General features: G+C 38.7%; 1 protein-coding gene across 2 annotated transcripts in view; it reads left to right on the top strand.

The window, feature by feature from the left end:
* The window catches only part of KIF16B (kinesin family member 16B), a 135,387-nt gene that overhangs the window by 96,466 nt on the left and 16,113 nt on the right, over positions 1-22,808 (top strand). The gene's annotated exons all lie outside the window — the stretch shown is intronic.

Raw genomic sequence — 22,808 nt, 5'->3', positions numbered from 1 at the left:
AGAAAAGGGTAGAGACTTGAAAAAAAGTGGTTTGAGATATGTTCACTCAAAAAGGGAAGTGATTTCAGACAGACAGCACAATTTCACCAATGCAGTTCCTGCCTGACCAATTTAGTGACTTTCTGTGATGGAGTAGCTCTATCGGTGCACATGGGAAGAGCTATGGGTGTCGTCTCTTTTCATCTGCAAAGCCTTTGACATGGTGTCTTGGTTTGAGACAGTTTAAAGAGATGGGCACTCTGAAATCAGTAACTTTCCCCTTTATTCCAACCAATCCCTTCCCACCATTAAGGAATGAGATAAGAGTAGATATAAGTGGAAAAATAACACATTACTAACAAACAGAATGCCAACAGGCAAGGAAAAAGGTCAATAATTTCTGGGTACCAAACTGCAAAAAACTCACAACCCCATTGGAACAAAGAATACCAGAAATAGCCTTTCCTGAGATGGCATGAGGCAGGGACAGCCTCAGGCTTGTAGGACAAAGGGACAAGATGCCATCACGTCCCTCTTGGGAAGGCAGGAGCTTTACAGAGCAATTTTAGATGAAGACTTGCTGGCTCCTGTGGGGTCTGCCTGCTGCTTCCTCCTGTTCTCAGGCCCTGCTGCTGTTGCTGTGCTCTGCACTTGTGGCTGTGGGATGAGGGAAAAAGGACCAGTCTGTGGGTGCTGGCATGGGGTGGCCTGGCTCTGGGAACTCTCTGGCTTTTTTTGCTGCCAGCGGAGATTGCAAATTCACTTTGAAATGGTTTCTAGTTGCAAAATGCAGTCTTTGTGGATGGTTATGGTTGTGAAGCCAATGCTGCCAGAAAGAGAGGGGTTCTGCTCCCATAGCCCTCTCTCCTGGAGCAGGCAGCCAATTGATTCGGGCTGGCTTGCTGGAGCCCATGGTGACTGGCAGGCAGCTCAAGGCAGCTCAGGCCTGCCAAGTGCACTCTCACTGAGATGGGGGAAAAAACAAAAGAGAGATCCCAAAAAGGAAGGAAAAGCCTTTGCCTGAGCAAAGACCAAAGAGCCTGCAAAACAAATACCACACTGCAAAGGACTGGGAGCTGCCTGGGAGGACCAGTTTTGGAAACAGCCACAATAGCACCTGCTCTCACACACAAGGTGTCTGGATGCAAAGTCTTATGGAGACTAACAGATCTTGGATGCAGGTAGATACAGAATACAGTAAAATTATGGATCATGCCAGGACACATGGTCCCCACAACATCCTTGTCTCTAATTTGGAAGGAGATGGATTTGATGGGTGACCTGTTTGGGTGGATGAGGAATTGCTTGCATGGTCACATCCAGTGCGTGGTGGTCAATGGCTTAAGGTCCACACAGACATGAGTGAAAAGTGGTATCCCTCAGGATTCTGCATGGGGACCAGTGCTGTTAAATGTCTCCATTGGCTGACTCAGAGGGAGCAAGCATACCCTCAGCAAGTTTGCAGATGACACCAAGCTGAGTGTGGCTCACCAGCATGAGGGATGGGATGCCATCCAGAGGGACCTAGATCCTTAGCACAGGAGGGACATGGACCTCTTGGAGTGGATGCAGAGGAGGGATACTAAGTTGATCAGATGTCTGGAGCACCTCTCCTTTGGAGAGAGGCTTGGAGAGTTGGGATTGTTCAGCCTGGAGAAGGCTCTGGGTCGACCTTATAGCAGCCTTTCAGTTCTTCTTTCAAAAGGGGGATTATTAGAAGGATGGGAACGTTATTAGAAAGATGGGGACAGATTTTGCAGCAGGGCTGTTGCAGTAGGACAAGGAGTAATGGTTTTAAACTGCAGAAGGCAGATTCAGAATAAAACACATCAAAGAAAATTTTTACAGTGGCACAATTTTTACAATGCCTAGAGAAGTAGTGGATGCTTCATCACCAGATATATTCAAGGACAGGCTAGTTGGAACTCTGAGCAGCCTGATCTAGTTGAAGATGTCCCTTCTTATGATGGGGGGGCTGGACTCAATGGCCTTTAAAGGTCTCTTCCAACCCAAATGATTTTGTGATTCTGTGACTCCTCTCAGACATATGTGTCCCATAAGACTGACAAGCCCTTCAGCACTTCAGAGATCCAAGGGTGCTCGATACAGGATGGATGTTGCAATGAAACTGTGACTCTGTGTGTTGCTCCTGGCCATAAATTCCCTTTACTGTTGACTGGCTTTGTTCCCTGGAAGTTGCTGTTTTGTTCATTCTAAGATACTTATAGTCAGATCCTGTTGTCCTGACAACTTCTCATTTGCAAGAAGAGCATTGCTTCACAGATACCCTTTTGTAATAGTGGCTTTCAAGTTTCTGCAAAATGAAAAATTGATCTGACTACTTCAGAGACTCTGGGCATTTAGGATGAGGATCTGTGCCTGATGAAGCCTTCGTTCATTGGAGTGAGCGTTTGTGGAATTACAGTTTTTAGTTTTCACATCTAACTTTTAATTATTAACATTTTTCTTCCCTCCTACATGTTCCCTTGGATATTAGAAGAAATAAATCATTCAAGCAATGAAAGTGACCCTGATTTGAGAGTTAGCAAAGTAAAGAAGCTTGGGCAGTATATTAAAAAAATATGAATCTGTTAAAGAAGGGGAGATATGCAATAGTGTTCACATGCTTTCTTGGTTTTCGTTAACAGATGCTTTAAGCTAAAAATGAAATGAGCATGGAACAGACCTTGAGTGTGGGGCTCAAGATTGTTCTCATTCCAAAACAGTATGAAAACCAGAAATGGAAACTACTGTGCACCAAATATCTAAGAAAAAGTTCAAAAAAGAAAAAGGAGAGAGAGAGAGAAAAAAAAAAATTAAGCCATCTTTTTTAAATGACAGAATTTTTTAAGGTAAAATTGAGTTTTTAGTGGGAAATTGAAATGTTCTCTGTACACAAATGCTTTAAAAATATTGCTTGTGAATATCAGTACAATTTTTTTATTTGAATAAATTGCCATTTCCTCTTGGATGTTGGAGTTACAGTTTTGGATGTTGGAGCTCTTTTTTCTAGAGTTAGATGCAGTTTGGATATTCAACAGGAATGTTTAAATTTCATCTTTCTCTAGAAAAAAGAGCCAGGAAGTCATCCAATTGACATGAAAAAGGGCCACCTGAATTCCTGTGCAGACTGATTTTCCCCATTTAGGAAAATGTGCTAGAGAAGTCTTCTTCAGAGTTGGTTATTGGTCCTGACAGTACATTGAGGAACAACTGAATTCTTTAATGGCTGCATCAGAGGGAGATCAGCTTCGTTCTTGTCGATAGTAATTGGATGCAGGAGGACTCTGATGTTCTTAAAGCCGCTACTAAAATGTCCCATGTCCTGCAGCATATTAATTTTACCTTTTTGAATAAAGTAGTTGTGACTGACAGTACAAATTCAGACTTCTTTTTGGAGTTTCAGGAGGGAGTAGTTGTTTATTTTCTTCTTAGTTATTTGTTTTGAAGAACCATGACAGCATGAGTAGTATTATTAGTCAAAATGAAGTCCAGCATCCAAGAGTGTATAACAGGAAAGATCCCAACCCAGAGCACAGGTACATAATTTTCTTCATCTTGGAGTCTTCCCAGCTGAAATAGTTTTTGTTGTAATTAACAGTTCATAGTTAATATTTTTCCTGTGGATTTTATCTGTATTTTAAATTCTCTACACTGCACACTTTATAAGTATCCTATAGAGGGAATTTTCTTTTGCAGTTTATTTTCTTTGCTCACCTTCTCTCTGTTTGTGGTTTTGCTTACTAGGTCAGTATATTTGCTAGTTTAATGTGTCAGTTTGTTCCTTATTGACACTTCTATGTTGCCATATATTTGTATCTTAGGTAAACTTAGTGAGATTCACATCTGGTGCATTAACACAATTGTTGGTGAGTTATGCCAAAGCATAACTCTAATTTCCATGTGGGAAACACATGATATTTGTATTAAGCTATCTGTTCCTTTGTGAAGAAGTTCTGTAAGTCACTGCAAGCACCAAGTCTTACAGGGTTGCCAGTAGAATCTTTCTCCAGCCTTGACTGAGATTTCATTTCACAAGAACTTTCTCCAAATTATCAGAGAGGTTCAAATAGAGTCATGTTTGCTAAATACCAAGCATGCTAAAGATTAGGAGAAACAAGATAAGCATTTGATCATGTGAGGCAGTGCTTTTAGATAGGTTCTGGCGTGTAAGTGCCTGTTCTGGAAACCCTTGCAGCACCAACAATGTCTTCTCTGTTTTACACAGTGCAGGCACACGTAGTGTCCATTCCTGCTTTGAGACTTGGAGCATCAAAGGGAATGGCAGGTGTGTGGGCAGAAGAGACCCAGATAATATCCAGTGGGTTTCTTCTACTTGTCAGCATTTCTACAAACTACTGTGTCCTTGTTTATCAGAGGGGAAGAGCATGTTGTGATGGATGAAACACAAAAGAATGTGTGCTGCAGTAAAGATTTGGCATTTGTTTTCTTTGAAGGAGTTTCATTAACAGAGTTGCATATATGGATGACTGATGGCTTTCCATATTTTTACCTTTATTTAAAATAGCTGTAATTTATGGTAATTTTGGATTAGTTTTGCAATGTAAGTAGCAGTTCAGTTTGTTTGGTAAATTGAAACTCATCTGTCTGCTTCTGCTCATCTGTCATTGAGCTAATTTAGGATTCACTTAGGATGATGCTAAAATGCATTTTAATACAAAACTTGTCAGAGTTGTGTCTTTAGTCACTATGTATTATTTCAAAAAAACTTGGTCCTTAGAAGGATCTTATCAGAATCTATCAGAGTTTTATTTTACACAGTTCACCTTCCCACTCTAAATTAATATTTATAATGAACAGTGAAAATACTGTGGGCATGTTTAATATATGAGTGTCCTGCTTTCAGAAGTGAACTTTACAGCTCATTAGTTGCTCAGCTCTGAGTTACTATATCAGTATTTTAATAATTTGCTGATCTTGCATTTCATGTTTCTGCCACTGAATTCCCAAAGGGATGTCTTGGCAAACTGATGTATTAGGAAGGTTTTTTTTAAAAAAAAATCTCTTTCAAAAGTAGAAAATTACCTAATATCTTCTGGTCTTACAAGATGTCATATATATGATATATCTGCACATTTCTTCTAATGTAATTAAGGGGCTGCTGACAACTGCTTATCTAACTAAAATGTGTCACATGCAAATTTTGAAAGACTGAAGAAGCTGCAGCAGAGTGAGGCTGAGCCAGTGGCAGATAGCTACCAAGCATTTTACAGTGTCTGTTTTTCGGGGGGTCTGCATGACTATCATTTGCCCAGCTCCATCTTTCTTGCACTACTAGATTGTTAATCACCATTTTATTACTTTTGGATTTTTAATTAACCATACTTGACTTTCAGTTGCAGTAGTTTCTCTAATGAATACACTTTTTGTTTGTTATTAGTCAGAGAAGAGAGCAAATGGACTCATCATTCTCAATAGAGAAGTGAGAACTTCCACAGTTAGGTTCTCCTGTTTTTCCCTCTGTCTTCATCTTTTCTTACCAGTTACTGGTTTTGGAATAGTACCAGAATGTTGGTTTCTGCACAAAACTTTCCTTCCTGAGCCACATCTTGCTGCCAGGGAAATCTCACTCTCCTACCACTTTCTCACTCTCCCACCACTTTCTTGTCTCCACTTTCTTTCAAATGAGAGTAGAGAAACAGTTCCTGTTTGTCTTTCTCCTAACCAAATCCAGGGTTTCTGAAGTCCCTCCTTCATATGGGGGTCCTCAAGTCCCACTTGCATCCAGGTTTTGTGGGGCTTTCACTTGAGGCTCTGCTTATTGAGTTCCCTGTCAGTTATCTTGAAAACTGTTTCTGTGTGCATAAAAATCTCTACTTGTTGTTGAGGAAAGCACTTTCCATAGAGGCATTTTTATTGCTAATAGTGATTCTTGACTTAAAATATTAGAAAATCCCTGGAGAGCTGCCAAGAAGAAGCTACAAGGCATGCTTGCATTTATAGATTCATTTATGGGCATAATGACATGCATGTGTCCTGTTCAGTAGGAATGCCACAGCCATGGACTTCTAGCTTATTTAACAGAATGTAATAATTTCTGTAATGTCTGTATTTAATTTATGGAGGTCTGTGTAGAAGTGTATATTTGTGTCTTTTGGGGTCTAGGCACAAAGGGACTGTTAAAAGTTTAAAAATAATTATGGGTCATAACCTGTAAGAATTGCATGAAATTCAAAGAGCAGAAAATAATTCTCAGATTTTTCAGAAGTACTAAGTTAATGTTTTTGAAAATATACTTCAAAATCAAAATTTGAAAATATATTTCGAAATCAAAACATTTGTTGCAAGCTTATTTAAAAACATTTTAAAATACTTTGTAATATTTCAGATTTTTTAAAAGTCAAAAAGTAGTTGGTTTTTCACCCAAAGTATTTTTCATCTCAGTGAAGAAAGACAAATATTTGCATCTCAGTGGCAGCAATGTCTGTTTCATCCCTCCATCCTCACAACCACCCAACACATAATGTGTATGTTTGCTATTAAAATAGAGCAGACACCAGTTTTTTAGTTGTTTCTTAAGTTCATTTTAGACACTTTTCCACTACTGCTTATTACTCAGGTGTAGTTCAGCTGTGTAATGATTAATGAGGAGTCAAGAACTGTTTATGGAGCCACCACTGACTGATCTCACCATCCTTTCCTTTTGACTCTGTTCTCCTCTTTTGGGTGACTGCCAGGGAAGGATCTCTGTTTCCTTTTTAAGAGGTCCATACATCTGGTGCTCTTGATAAGTGGTAAGTGGAAGAAATCTTCAACATGAATGGCTGGCACAGATAATGGAGAGGGGATGAATTTGAGGTGAAGTCATTAATTTTAGGAGAACAACCTTGGATTCTGGAATTGATCACTGACAGAGAAATGCAATATGTTACTAACTTTCAAAATGTGGTTGGTGTGAATTTAGGGATTTTTATTCTCCCCCCCCCCAATAATCTCAACGATAATTAGGCAATTTCTGTGTACTTATGTAGTGATTGAATTATTTTTTAATGTCTTATCAGCCGTCCAGAATTTTCCTTTCCAATGAAGAATGCAAACAGAAATGAAACCAGGAATGGGGCAGTAAGGCAGCAGACTTGTGCAGAGCACTTGGGGCAGTGTATGGGCTGGGTTCTTGGCTGTCTGACTGCTCCAGTTCTGGTTTATAACTCTGCAGCTGGAGAGTTTTATTGAATTCAAAATTTATGTTAATATTCTGTGATGGAGGTACTTGGCTTGCAGGGCTGGCAAGCCTGTTGCCATGTAACTAGTGAACTCCTGGAGCTTAGGAGCTGATTTGGCAGCAGAAGTCAGAAGCTTATTGCATCTGAGCTGGTTGGACTGAAACTGCTGATTTTACCATTGGATTTTCTAGTTTACTAGCATTAGTAACTACATATTTAGTTAGTATGTGAGGTGTAGGTAGTATGCTCACATTGAATGCAAAGTTCTGGACATTTGAATTCTTTAGTGTTCAGTTTTAAATAGCATAGAGTGGTATAGTTGTAAATAACAGAACTTTCCTAAGACAATGTTGAAAATTATTTTGCTCTGAAGCCTGCTGAATTTATGCCAAAGTTTTGATCCTGCAGGGACTGAAGTCCCAGTCTATTCACAAATTCCTTCATTGTTGACATTGATGTTTAAAAACTCAGGAGACTAAAAAGCAATTTAAAATCAGTGCACTAGAGAGAGCAGGGTGTAGCATAAAATACTGAGCATGATTGTACATATCTTGCTACAAATGTTATCTCATATTTTAGAAAGTTCAGGTTTATTTGGATATGGATTCTCAGTTCAGGTTCTTTCATGGAGCCCTATGACCCTTTGTAAGCATAGTCTCTAACAATATTTTAAGATTTGTCTATTTCTTTGAAAATTTGATCCAGTGAAGAAATAAGCTTGTTGATGTGTTTTGGCTGAACTGGAAGGATGTTTCTGGGTGTCTGGATAAGAAGTAGCAAATTTGGTTTGGTTTTTTTTTTCCCAAATAGTCAAGACTGATGTACTGTAGTTTTGATTTTAAATAATGGTAAAATAGAATAGGACTCAGATATTTGATATGAGAACCACAGGACAAACACCAAGCACCAAGAAAGTATAAACAATCTAAAAGTTTTTTTTTTTAATGGAAAGTGTGTATTACTGCACAGGTGAAAATAAAAATTATTTGCAACATTGATGTGCTTGTAAATAGCAAATGTCATGATGTGTATTCTGGCAGAATTATATGTAGAAAAGCATTTAGAAAATAGTTTTTGAAATATGAATCTAAATTAAGGGCAGACCTTAATTTTTACTTTCTAGCCTGGGAATTTAGTAGGCTTGGTAATACATCTTTCCATAAATATTGAAAGAAAAAAAAAGGTTAAATTTTAGAACACGTATTTATGTGTAAACCCTTTAATACTATTATACAGGCATGTGATTATAGCCTTTAGTACAAATTACAGTAATTATGATGTAGTTAATTTTAACATTCATATTCTTGTCATCCAGGACAGCCAGGAAGTGCATACACAGGAAGCATATTTTGTCACATGCATATTTCCAGCTCCTGTTCCTAATTATATTATGTTCAGAGAAGTCTGCAAGCCTGCTGGTTCATATTTGTAGTACTTCCATATCAACCTGAGTTTGCCACTACTTACAGATGGGATTTAAGTGGTAGATCCTTAGAAGCTTCACTTGGCCTTTCTTTCTGTAGCATGAGACTGCTGAAGTTTTAGAAGGAATTTTTAGCATATTTCTCAGTACATCCATCTACAAATGAACAGAAGAATTTATTCCAATAAGCAAAGTGTGAAAAACATCACAGCTAACCATATCATGTAGTTCAGTGAAAGCTTGATTACAGGGAAATGTCTTTATTCCAAATAGTCCCTCTGAATTCATAGTTGCTAACCAGAACTGGAGCATCAGAGACAGCAGCAAACCCTCCAGCATATTTTCAGTCTATTTCTGTGGGAATCTATAAAATCAGAAGGTTTTGGGAAAGCTGCAAAAGGCAGGCTTCAGAGACAGCAGAACTGTGATTAGAGCTAAGCAGTAGCCATGAGATAGGTCAGCAGAAAAATTATTTAAAATGTAGAAAAGTGAGGACAAATAGAACAATAGTCTATGTATTAATGTTTGTCTAGGATAACTGGTGTGTGAATTTCAATGTGTGAAATTGTTGTGACAATTTCTTGTCAAAGCACTGAATCTGAATGTGTAAGAGCCTTGTAAAAACCCAGTTTGGGGATTAATTTGTCTTTGTTGTTGCTTTGGGTGCTAGGTTTGTGCAGCAAAATTTTCTTGGCTTGGTACATACAATTCTGCAGAGATACAGCTTCTCTCTATCTCTCCTTTCCTTTCTTTCTTCCTGGGGTTGTTGATGAGACCTGGCCTTTTTTGGCCTTTCCCTAGCAGCAGGTGAAACTTGTGAGCTTCCAAACAGTTCTCTGAGCTTTATTGGTCTTCTGATTGATTCAGAATGAAACAAGTTTATTCAAATGCCAGGTTTCATTGATTGTGCTGTGCAAAGGTCTTGTACATGAGTAACACAGAAATTGAAAAAAGCATTTAGAGAGGTGTGAGTCCATCATCTCATAATTTTTGAACTATTTGGCAGAATAATTCCTTTGATCATTTGATAATCTGATTTTCCAGGCACTGCTCAATTACCTACTGAATTTGTGTAAAAATCAAAATATCCATGTTGTGTTATCAGTAAAACAGTTTTGTATGGATAACAGCTGTCTGTGAGGGAGAAATGCCTCTGAGAAGAATTCTTAGACAATATAGCTGGAGGTTTAGGTGCTCATTGAGCTGTTCCTGACTATCAGTTGACTTGGGGAATGCCTTGGGCTGCAACCTTGTGTCTGTTTTCGTGCTGCTTAGTGAAAAGCAGAGGGGAGGATTGGAGGTTGTGCTGTTTATTTTTTTTATTTTCCATTACTACCTTTCTTCAGGAGACTTTTGGATATGTACTGCATTAATCATTAGCTGTTAGTGAGGGTCTCACTGCCTTCCAAGGGTTTGTGAAGAACAGCTTGTTCCTGTTGGGTTTGTCAGGAATACACTGCTAGATTAAGTAGGTCTCTCAAATAGAATCCTTTCATATCAGTTGATATAGTGACCCAGCTCAAACTCTAGTTTTTGTGAAAATACCCTGGTTAATTTTGAACAAAAAGCATAGAGAGTAGCAAAAATTGTCAGGCTCCAACTGTACTGCCTGATGTGGTTTTTTTCTTATATATTTACGTAGTATTACTGACACAACTGCACATGTGAAACTATTTGCTAAACTTTATTCACTGTCTAATCTAGAGAATTATACCATGCCTCTCTTGTGCTTCCTGAGGCAGCTTTTGAATAGAATATTTCAGGTTTTTCCTCTCTTTGGAACCACCAGGTAAATTAACAAGGAAATACAGATTTCAGATTTTACAGCCCAGTAAGAATATTAGCTGTTTATTTAGGCATTGTTGTATTCATCAAATGAGTGATTCATTATCTAAATGGGATTGAGATACAGGTGACTCTTATCTCTTGTCATCTGCAATAAAGGAAAGCTTCTGAAAAATTTCCCCCTCTGTATCTAGTAACAATTTTTACACATTTCAGTATACATTTATGGCTTACAGTTTCTCTAGCTACACTGGAGGAGTAAAAGAGCAGAAGTGCTGTGCTGAGCCTTGTGCTCCCTAACAAGGAGGGGCATGTTTGCCAGTGACACCAGTGTGAGCTGGGAATGTGTGCTTGCAGCCTGGAAAACCAGCTGCATCCCAGGCTGCATCCAGAGCACTGTGGGCAGGAGGTGGACATGGGGGAGAGAGTCCAGAGGAAGGCTGGAAAGGTGCTCAGAGTGCTGGAGTGCCTGTCCCATGAAGGCAGACTGTGGGAGACCTGAGGCACCTTCCAGTACCTAAAGGGGCTCCAAGAGAGCTGGAGAGGGATTTTTTTACAAAGTCATGGAGGGACAGGACAGGGGGGGATGACTTTAAATTGACAGAGGGGAGGTTTAGGTTAGATCCTAGGAAGAAATTAGTCCTTGTGAGGCTGGTCAGGCACTGGCACAGGTAGCCTAGGGAAGCTGTGGCTCCATCATCCCCAGAAGTGTTCAAGGCCAGGTTGTGCAGGACTTGGAGCAACCTGGTCTAATGGAAGGCATCCCTCCCATGGCAGGGAGGTTGGAATGAGGTAGGCTTTAGGGTACTTCCCAACCCAAACCATTCTATGATTCTAAAACCAACCTTAAGGTTATCATTTTTGCAATCTACAAGAGGCATTTTTTGTTTAAAGGTCTTCTTTAAGTATTACTTTATCATGTTCCTGCTAATGACCTTTCAGACTCAATATGGTGAAAATAATGCTGCATTTCTCAGTTAAAAATGGCTTGACTTTAGAAGAAAGGAAGAAAACAAATTTCTCTGGCCTGAGTTTATTAACTGTACCTGGTAGTACAGTTAATAAATATGTTTCTGAATACCTTGTTTTGTATTCAAAGAGTGATCTTCCTGTAAGGCTCTCTTCACTGCTGTGATGTAAATATATTTTAAAAAAAGTGGAGGGGTCCTTTACTATCTGTCTCTGCAACACAATGTACAGAAAGCTTCATCTTACAGAAGAGAATTGTCAGTCCCTCTAGAGAGCCTAAAGCAAGAAAGCCCAAGTCAAAAAAATATATTAGACATGTCTGCATGACAAAAATCAATAAAATACAATCTCTTGTGGTTTAATATGAAAATAAACACAAAGAAGAAGTGGCTTTCAGGAAAAATATTGAGCTGTAGGTATAGAATTGAAGATGTCAAGACAAGACTGAAAGCAGAGGATGTTGTCCAGTTTACTGTAGGACATATTTCAGAACCAAAGCCAGGAATAATAGTGTTGGAGGGTAAGCTGTCTGGCCATGTCTGAAAGCCTAAATTCAGTGTGAGAATGTTAGTGATGTGAGTGAGAGTGAAATGAAAAAGCACTCTTCTCATGGGTGCCAAACTTTGGGACATACTGTTCAAACAGTTGATTAATTCATGGTTATCTATAATTGGCTAAAATGCTGTTAATAATAAAAGAAATTAAATATATGTTTTTGTTTGGCTAATTTCTTCTCTGTCGAATTTATTTTTTTCTGTTTGTATTGTGCAATGCTGTCAGCAGTACAGGTACTCTGAAGCTTTTTTTTTATACTCTATATTTTCCAGGAAATTAAAAAAAAATTTTTAAAACCACTTCTGAACACTGCATGTCCTAGTCTTCTTATATCCTCTATGGAAAAAAAATTGAAACAGAGTTTAGCAGTATTTTAAATCCTTAAATTACTCATTTTATGTTCAACTCTAACTCCAAATTTATTTTTAAATCAGGGAATAAATAAGGAGACCTTTACTTTTAAATTTAGTTTTTTGATAGTACCACTAATGTAAAGTAATTGCAAATTAATGTATCGAAGGATTTTATTTAAATAGGTGGAGGAGTAGCATAATTTCCATTCTGATTGTACCTGAGGCTCAAATGTGCTGTAACTCATTGTAAAGTTGCTGTAAAAAACAGGGAAAAAATAATGTGGTTTTTTAGCTTTCCTCCGTTTTCCTGGGTTACTAAAACTTGTGTAGGTGGAACAACATGGCTCTTAGACTCAGTGAAGCAGTGTTTCTTGGGAAAAAACATTGTTCTAGAAAGCATCTGACAGATGGGAATGATGAAATTACTGACATAATAATCTATGCCCAAATTCTTGCAGTTGTAAAACACATCCCTGTTTTCCCCCCTGCCCTAAGTAATAATGTTGGTTCAATATCATGATGGCTTTTTCATGAGTCTTGGAGATTTCCATGTCTATGTGGGTCTTGCTTATGAAGCATTTAGCTTTAAGTGCTTGATCAAGAAATTTTATTATACTTGGAAACAAATATCTATACCTACCCACCATCCTGACTCTCAAGAGCAGCACTAAATCTGGTATTCCTCATGAAACTGACAGTAACAGTGATCTTTCTGTACCCGGAGTTGCTTTTCTGCCCTGCACATTCAAAATCCTTTGCCAAGCAAGCTCCTGAAAATAGATCTGTTAAGTTTATTACATTTATTTGGTTACCTGTCACTTTAGGCTTTACCTAGTGGAAACAGCAATAGTGGAGGGAAAATTTGTATCAGGCTTACAGCTACTTTTAAGTCTGTGATAAAGCAGCTAGTTCTAAAGTGTCTGTATGACTAGACACAAGTGAAAATGAGTGTTTAGTGTGTGACTATCATTCACTCTTGCTGTTGGGGGGACTGAATCATTCCTTTTAAGCTTCCCATTTGCGTGCCTGCACTGCCTTTTCTCTGGTTTTATCACTTTAAATGATGCAGAAGGCTATCTAACTGCTCCTTGTAAACAGTCCAGTTTGTTGTGAGGGTTAGCACTTTATGTCTGCTAACAAATCTCACTTGAAGGCATACTGCATGTTTGTTTGCAGGTGTATTTCTCTGTGACAGCTGTTCTTTAAGACCCTGAGATCTGCCATTAATTTTGAGTAGTCAGAAAGGCATCCATCTAGTCAGCAGTACAAGTCATTACTGCTTGTTGATGAGTTTTCATTATTAACATTTCTCAAAGGCAAGGGTGACTGAAATTTATGGCATCAGTCAGCCACACGAGATGGGGATGTGTCATAAATGCAGCCAGATGTCACTGAGATGAGTTCATGTACAACAAGCACATCTTCTTAGGGAGAGCTGTGAAAACTGCTGTGGTGAATCCCCTTCTCTGAGCCTGTTTCTGTTGCATAAATCTGATGGTATTGTGACTCCTCAGTGTGGAGTCCAAGTGGCCCAATAGGCACTGCAGCATCAGCAGAGCTGGGGCAAGGTTGTATGCAGCCAGGTGAAAGTAGGGGGTGATGCATGGCCCACCTTGTGTTCTTGCAGGTACAGCCTTGACCTTGCTGGAAAGCCCAGCAGGAAGATAATGAATCAAATCCCAAATAGTTTTTGAAAGAAAAATAAACCCTACAGAGATCTCCAGAAAAGAACTTTATAGCCTTTTTGAGAAGTGGGGTTTGAGTCACACCTTTATAAAGATTGATTAATGTGTTGAACTTTGAAGACACAACCTGCAAAACCAACAAATTTTACTATTTCTATAAAGAACTAACCAGGACCTGAGACTGCATGAAGAAAGATTAATGTTTAGTTGGCAAAATCATGACCTAAGAGTATAGAGAGCAGGTATTAACTTGTCCATTTAATCTCTAGGTTGGCACATAGCTTTGTCTTAGCTGATGGTCTGCCATGCCATGCTGGTATTTTTCCCCCAGAGACTTCTCTCTTGGGGCAAGGGATAGACAAACAAGGGAGCAAAATCAAGGCTGCAAAGACATAGTATATTAGCAATTTTTCATGCTTATTTTCCAAACACATCCACAACTCAAATTTAATTGTTTTTATTTGGTTTTGACTGGTTTACCTGTAAGGCAGTTATATCCTTTGGTTGATGTATGTTGCTGCTGCACTGTCGTACTCTGTCTTTTTACAGCCTGTGTATGAAACTGAAAATATTTTCTTTGCCATTTGGGCCAATTTTTGTCTATCTCTCCTTTATTGGTAATCCTAAGAGCTGTACAGGTATTGGTTTCTATTTAGAAAGATGCCCTGGCTATATTAGTTTCTGATTTTTATAAAAGATTAAAATCCCCAAACTGCATAATTTTATAGAAATATGCAAGGTTTGCATGAACTTTGTTACATCCTATTGCTCATTTTCATAGATATTCTGTATTTAAATGTTACTGTACTGCTTATAAAGGACCAAACAAAAAAAGTAATTTGTCACATATTATATAGACTCTTGTTTATGGCTCTAATTTGGTATGCTATTATTCTGAGTACTCTAGAATTGCTTTAAGAAAAATATTCCTGTAGTGCAAGGGTAATCTCTTTGGCTTCAGTTAACTTGATTTTTCTTGGTAGCAGGAGGCAAACTAAATGGAGTTAAAATTACATTGATAAACCACAGCCTCCACATCTCACCACAGCTCCAAAACTGCAGATTAAGTCTAGGTCAGCTTGCTGGTTTAAAGGAGGAACATGGATATGAGAGCTCTCAAACAGTTTTGGTAATTGCAGATGATTCTTTGATGGACAGGTAGGCATGATTCAAAATCAGAAATCTTTGGTGTCTGATCCTATTTGGTCATTTTGCATCATCATAGGGAGGTTTCAGGGTGGTTCAGAGGAGAATTTCTCTTTTTATGTTCTTGTCCCTCTTAAGTGGGACAGACAGAGTTGAAATGTTCTTTGGAGAAACAATTATGCCTGTCTGGGGGAGGTAACTGGCAAAAGATCTTGAAAGTTCAAAGAGAATTACCCAGAACTAAAGAGAGCAGAGCTGAGAGAGCTTGCATGTCCTGAGAATATACTCATTTATTGGTGAATGCCAATTTATTGGGGGTTAGTCACAGCATCCTGACTTGCAACAGAACTGCATGTATTGATGGGAGGAGATGCAAGTGCTTGTGCTCCTTGGTACTAAGATTAGGTAGATAGGTAGGTAGGTGGATGGATGGATGGATGGATGGATGTAGATGCAGCTATAGATATAAATATGCATGGTGTTCCAGTGAGATAAATAGGAAAAAAGCAAGGAATTGTAACCAGTCTAAGTAAAGTGGAGAAGCTGCCAAACTGCCTGCTTGGAAGGTTAACCCTAGGAAGGTCTCCAGTGCACTCTAACCTCAGTGGGGTGTGAGCTGGAGGGAATAAAACAGACCTGGCTCACTGGGCTGCTGCTATTAGGGGCCAAGCAAAAAAGCAGCATGCAAACCAGGAGTTGCCCCTGCCAGCCAGAAATAAGAAGGTTAAATCAGTTCTGTGGTTAGGTAGATCTTTGCCATGGAGCAAAAATGATGGATAGCATAAAGAAAAGAGTGTTCTCATGTATGCAGGGCAAAGCAGCTTCTTTGAAGAGAAAAACTGTGCTGTGAAGGGACTAGAAACCAAATTGTGGCATAAATTGTGTAGAGAAAATACCAGGGGGCAAAAACCACCAAAAATACCCAAACCCCAAAAGTGTAGTACGTTGTTGCAATCTCTTGCATTTGTCAGAAGGGAAGTATTTGCCAACCAATTTATTTAGGATTTTTCAGAGTAGACTTACCCAGGGAAGGAGGGAGATGCTTATTCCCTTGTGTGTGAGTGAGATCCAGGCTCTGTAGCAGCAAGGAGAGAAAGCAACAGAGAGCTGTGAGCCTGGGAGCTGAGACACAGCAGGGATGGGCCTAAAGCAGCTCCTCAGCTCTCAGAAACACTTCAGAGACCTTGGGAGCAGAGTTTGCTCTCCTCAAAGACAGAGAAGGACTGACTTTTGGGCTGGTACTGAGGACCCCTCTGCAGAGACCCTTTGGGTAGGAGGAAGGTTCCTTTTCCTGTACCCATTTCCTGGTCATTTGAGTTTTCCACAGTTTAGGAGGTTAATTACCCTTGTTTGTTATAATAAATGGTGACTTCTGTTGCTGCTGTTCAGCCTTCTCCAGGGAGTTCAGTCCATTAGAAGAGTGATATGGGTACACTTCAAATCCTTGGATATGCTGCCTCTTGGGAATATCAAATCCCTCTCCCCTTCTGGCAGATAGGGAGGATTGCAAATGGCCCAGAGGAGTAAGGAAAAGAATGAGGTAGGTCATGCAGGAATGGAGGGAAGCATAGTGTTGGAACAGAGACAGGCTGGGAACTGTGGGAAGAACATGTTGGGAGAGATGGAAAAAGTGAAGAGAAAGCATTAGAAATGGAAGAGGAAGGGTAGGTGACAAGCTGAATATCCAGAAAAGGATTCCCTGGATATTCCCTCTCCCTGATTAATTGATAATGGAAAATAATGTCTTTAATCCTTCTCTCCTTTGAGGGCAGGACTTCACCTGCAGCATACATGTTGGGAGAGCACTGCAGGGTTTTGACAGTGGAGGACTGTGTTACTATTTTGTTTAAAGGAGAATAAGTTTAGAGGTTTCTTCACTCAGCTTTAAAATTTGAGCTATAAGAGCTGAAAATATGACTTAGAACTTTGTGTGTTATTTTATTGTTTTCTTTTTTAATGGATAGTATAGCAAATGATTTCTCTTTGATCTCCATTTGATTGTTTTCAGAATTTATAAAGCAGCCTTTAATCTGTGCAGTAAGTGATAACTTTTTACCTTTGCCTACTGCTTTCTTATGAAATTGTGTAGAAAAGGTAATTTCTCTCAGACAAAATACAAAAAAATATAGAAATTAGGTTGGTGGTGGTTTGGTTTTGGTTTTGTTTTTTTCACCTGGACAAATCCTTAAATACTTGGTGCAAGTTCCTAGTTAAAAATACAGCTCCTGTCTAGTTTCTTTAGACTCTGGGAGTCTTAGTACATATTGAGATATTGAGGCTTAAGTTACTTTGTTTAAACTTCAAAAACTAAAAGTAGGAGTTTTTTCTTTCATTACTTTCTGCAAAATCAAGTCAGGTGCAGCCACAGTGGCTGCAAAACCATACCAGGTTCTTCTCTTTGAATTTCTCATCTGTGGCAGAGATTTCTGGTACAAAGGATCAAAAGTCAGACCTACTCTTTGAAAAATGAGAAAATTCAGAGTTGTAAAAGTAACATGAGAACTAAAGATGACTGAGTTTTTAAATAGTTAGCATTTTCTTAATTTTCTTTTTTTGCCCCTTTCGCCCCATTTAAATGTATCAAAACATTGAAATAAAAAGAGAATTTGAGATGAAAGGTTGAAGATGACTCAGACTCCATCAATGTCTGCCCTGTTTTTCTTCTTAAAAAAGTCTTTTACCTTATTGTAGGCACTAAAACATAGACTGTACCAGCCAAAAATAATGAGATGTTTCAATCCTGTAGATTTTTGCTTGATGTCAGAAAATGGAATTTTTTTAATGTTTAGGGAGCATAACACTTGGAACAATTTCATGTTTCAGAAGTGACAAGCCTCCATGGCTGTATTATGTGGTATTTTGCTTTGGTCCACTATGTGTTGAAATATCATCTGCAAAGTATTGTACAAGAGTTTTCATTAACATGTTCTGTTCTGCTGTACCATAAAACCCCTGAACTGAATGAAATCCAGCAGGTCCCCAAGCAGACATACTGTCAGTGGAGAGTCTCCAACAGATCATAATAAAAATTAAAGGACACCCTTCAAATGCTGATGACTATTTTTCATAAAGGTTCTGAAATGAGAGTGCACCCCATCCCAGGCAGAGCATTCCATGGTATTGGAGCCTTTATTTTCATTATCTTGGTTTCCAAAAGGCCAGTCTCCAAATTCACATCTCTCCCTGGGGCTCAGGAGTTGAACACTGTGAAGTCTGGTTTCACTTTAAAAGGATTTGCTTCCAAGTAGGTGTTGTTAGGTATGTGCTGTGCCCAGAATCCTAAGGTCAGTGTTGAATGTAAGATAGAACAGGTGACAAAAAAAGGGTCACTGGCTGTTCTGCCATCTGCTCTTACCAGCATTAAATGCCTGCCAAAAACCAGTCTCCTGACTGGAATGTGGGAGAAGAAGAGGAATCCATTCAGCTTTTTAAAGTTTACTAGAATAACAAGTACTGGGTACAAAACACCTTCTGCTTGAGGACTGAACCTAATACTGTCTAAATTTGATTGTACTAACTCACAAATACTCCATTGTGGCAGGTAAGTATTGTTTCTTACAGGTAATATTGCTGAGACAATTTCTTTACAATAAATAAAGTCTTTACAATTCTTTACAATAAATAAAGGCAATTTTTTATTTCTAGGTCTAGAAATAAAACGTGGCCTTTATTTATTGTAAAGAAATTAGGGAGTAAATTGCAAATTACTGTTTGCCTCTCTCTACAACTGCTACTGCCTAGCAACAGTTGCCAGGCAGGATAAACATCATTAACTGTAAAAAGTTTAATGTCTAAAAGACATTAGGAGTGCTGATATGCAGTCTTGAGGTCTCTGTTAAAATATATGATCTGGCTTTGCCTTTTGGGTCTAAGCATAGTCCCAGCCTTGCCCATGGTACCTGTATGCATGTGTGTGCACTCCTATGGATATAATGAAATGTGGACTGCAGGGATGCAGTGATGAATTTTAGTAGGGAGATGCTTCTGCTGTCAGAATAAAAATTAGAAATCTTGCACGCTATATACAGAAGCTTCTCAGGAAATCATTCAAGCCCTCTCTTCCTATCAGGCTGGGGAATATGCCTCTTAATTTCCCCTGACAGAAAATGCATCACCTCATCAGCAGCCCTAGAAAATGACAAAACATCCCTGCCAAAAAAGACTGTCTGCCAAATGCTTCCCATCGCCACTGCAGGAAGCGGGACAGGGAGGGAGGAGTGTGCTTCAGAAATTCCATGGAAGGAGAATGATTTCCCTTACTGCCTGTCCAGCTCCACTGTTACTCCTTGCATTGTCACAAAACGTTCATCTCGTCCTCAAGGTGAGACCCTTGAAGAATTCATTCGGGCCAGAGGATACACAAACATTTAATTCTGAAAGAATAATTTACACTCCTGAATCTGGAAAGTGTGAAATTCCCTTAGAGTGTTTAAGCCAAGGCAAACATCTTGATGCAAAATCCGTACCTGCAAGATCTCTTACATATTTCAGTTCCAGAACAGATGCTGCTCAGTCACATACTGTACTGTGTGCATTAACCTGTAACAGTGATTATTTCCACTGAAGCTACTGTACAGTTTCATAAAGGTGCTGTAGCACCACTAATAGCAAAATTTGAAATATTTATTGAAATATTTGCTACTGCACTTTGGCTTAAATGAATAAAGTATTGTAAATAAACCTCAAAATTCTATTGAGCCTTGCTTAGCTGAATCTCACACAATTATGCTCAGAGTCTGTATATCAAATAGTACATTAGGACAGAGGATTTTTGTAGAGAGTTATTGTAACATTTGTCATTACTTCATTGTATTTATGTTGCTGAGCTTCTTTTAATTCATTTCTTTAGGAACCAAAATTATGATGAGATAAGAATGTTTTATTGTCACTGTGTATTTGTGGGGCTCTTGCACCAACATATTTTTCCCTGTGTTAAAGTAATAAGTCAGAGTGTTGAAGATCAATGGGAGGGGTGTGTATATATATATGTATATTTTTTTATATATATATATAATATATATATATATATATATATATATATGTAAGCACACTATCTCTGGTAAATATACTATTAGTGTATTTTATATAAATATAGTACAATGGACTGGCTTCCTATTACACTGAAATTTCAGTCATATAGAGAACTGCATAATTCACCTCCCTGCATGGATGTGTCAATTTCTTATGTTGCAAAGATAATTTTCAAGGTGCAAAGGAGGTGAGAACTAGTGCTGTCATGTTTGCATTAAGTTTGGATAGCCTGAAACTCAAGCCTGCAGAGTTTTGAATGTCTCTTTCTCATTTTGGTGAGCATTGGACTGTGGGCATGTAGTGGAATAGAACCCATTGAAATAACTGAGTTGCTGAAGGGATGATGAAGTTTGTGGCTGGAGCATTTTCTGTCATGTAGATGGGTGGGCATTTGTTGTGTGATGGAAATGGTCTTTGTACTTTATTTGTGAGATAGCTATTTGCCAATCATTTGGCTAAAAGAGGAGCCAGGGGACACTGGGAAAGTGTGGGACACAGAAATGTTCTAGCAGGCCTGAGGTTTGTGTAACTGGCCTCATAGAAATACCATCTGCAGTAACTGATTAGTCCTTTATAACACACCTCTGCAGGATAAAAACTCCTTCCAAGAGATATACATGTATAAACAGGTATATTCTATACACATACTGGCAACACTGGCATATTACGTTAACTTTATATATGTATGTCTAGAATAGTTTGGCACATTGACTTTCTGGTGGCTTTTATTATGTACAAAGTATGCAGATCCCCACTTCTTGACCAGCAATAAACTCCTGATTTTCATAGAGGTGCATGTTATGACTTTGAACATTGCAGAGCAAAGTTTACTGGCTGAGACCTTTGTCTTGCATATTTAATTCATGATTATAGTAATTGACTTTGATTGGTTTAGTTTCAGAGATATGTGCATGGTAGTGATTTGGGAGTTAAGAAATGTTAAAACAATGTGAGTAGCTCTTTCTGTTTAAAGTTGTTCAACAAAACACATTGGTTTTTAAAAATACAACTGGTTTTCTCCTAAGATACACCCAGAAAAAGCTTAGGAAAACACTTGCTCATCCCAAAGTTATGTAGAATTAGTCCCCAAATTCCTCTTCAGATGGAACTTAATTTAGATAAGGAAATCTTTCCTGATTTAAGACCTTGCTTTGACTCCACAGAGTAGGTCTGAGGATGCTGTAGTGGCAGGTTCATTGTGCAAATTGGTTTTTAATAGACACTGTTTTAAAATTCTGTAATGAAAGTATTTATTAGCAAATAAATATAAAAAACAATCTCCCTACAGCCAGGAGGGGATTGTGGTGGTAGTTGTTTTACCTTGCTTGTTCCTGGTAGTGTCATGATGCAGTACTGTTTAATAAAATGCAATTTCTGCAGATGTGGGATTTTGAAGTCCTTGAAATATTAGCACTTAGAATAATTTATAGGTGAAGAAGAGAGTAATGCAGTGAAAATAAGTCTCCAGGAAATTATAATACAAAACTGGTTGGTTGTGTACTGTTTGTCCTGCCAACGTGAAGAAGCAGGCACACTGAGATGAATATGGTTGGAGAAATTTGAGGAATGTAATTGGGACATACTGGCAAGATTGATGGAGAGCAGACATCTCTTCCATGTCCTCTGGTGCCCCACATCACTTTTATCATTTTAAGATGTCTAGACATTTCTTTAAAATTGTCGAAGTTGGAGTTGAACCAGAGAGTGGGAATAAATCATTTGTATTGCAGAATTCCTCTGTATTTTAAAGATCCTTACATTCAATGTTAATAATGGAGCTCCTCATTTAAATCACTATATGTCTGCTCCCTGTAACCAGCTGTAAATTCTCTATAGTCCTGTGTGTGCTGATAGACTAGAAAATGATGCATCTTTTGTACTGGTTCAATATCATCAAACAGCCTGGGGAATTAATGCAGGAGGCAATTTTACAGAGGGATTTCACCTGCAAAACAACTCCAGCAATTCCAATGGGAGGTTGCATTATTCCATCTCATCATGTGAGTGCTGGGAAAAAAATGGGTTTGATTTACCTTCAAGTGCAAACACAATTTATGGGGAGAGGACCTGCTTTCTCCTGCTTTGTTCTCAGCAGTGGCTGAGCAGACCAAGTTCAGTGGTACTTGTTACCAGGTCTTGGGTCTTTTTTGTGTTTTCCAGGCATAGCTGGCTTTAATTAGTCCAAGCATTTTATTTATTGGTATACAAAAAGGGGAGGCAGTTCCCTTTCCCTCTCTCCCTTTCCCTCTCTCCCTTTCCCTCTCTCCCTTTCCCTCTCTCCCTTTCCCTCTCTCCCTGCCCCCCTTCCCCCACAGAATGGAAAAAGAAATGAGGAGATAGCTCTGAACACCTCTCTGGAAGAACTAAAAGTAGAGGTCTGAGTAGTTGTTTTTAGCAGTTGTGCCATTGCCTTTTTCTCATTTTCAGTGTGATAAAGCAGGATGTTGTCTGCATGTGTGAATTCTCTTCAGAAGTTGAAGCTGTCAGCTCCCAGCATGGACACACGTTTGAATGGCATTGAGCTGCAGCTGAGTTACAAGAAGTGATAGTCCAGGGCACAAGAAAAGCTTCAGGTCAGGTGTTAGCTGTAGTCCAGCAATGCATCTCCCAGAGCATGACTTCAGTGCTAGTTCTTAGATCCAATGATCCTACAATATATATAAAACCAAAAAAATTTCACTACCATACAGTTGGAGAC

The sequence above is a fragment of the Haemorhous mexicanus genome, chromosome 3 (genome assembly GCF_027477595.1).
Source record: "Haemorhous mexicanus isolate bHaeMex1 chromosome 3, bHaeMex1.pri, whole genome shotgun sequence".
Taxonomy (NCBI): domain Eukaryota; kingdom Metazoa; phylum Chordata; class Aves; order Passeriformes; family Fringillidae; genus Haemorhous; species Haemorhous mexicanus.
The sequence above is the reverse complement of the archived record's forward strand: the minus strand, read 5'-3'. Positions and strand labels throughout refer to the sequence as shown.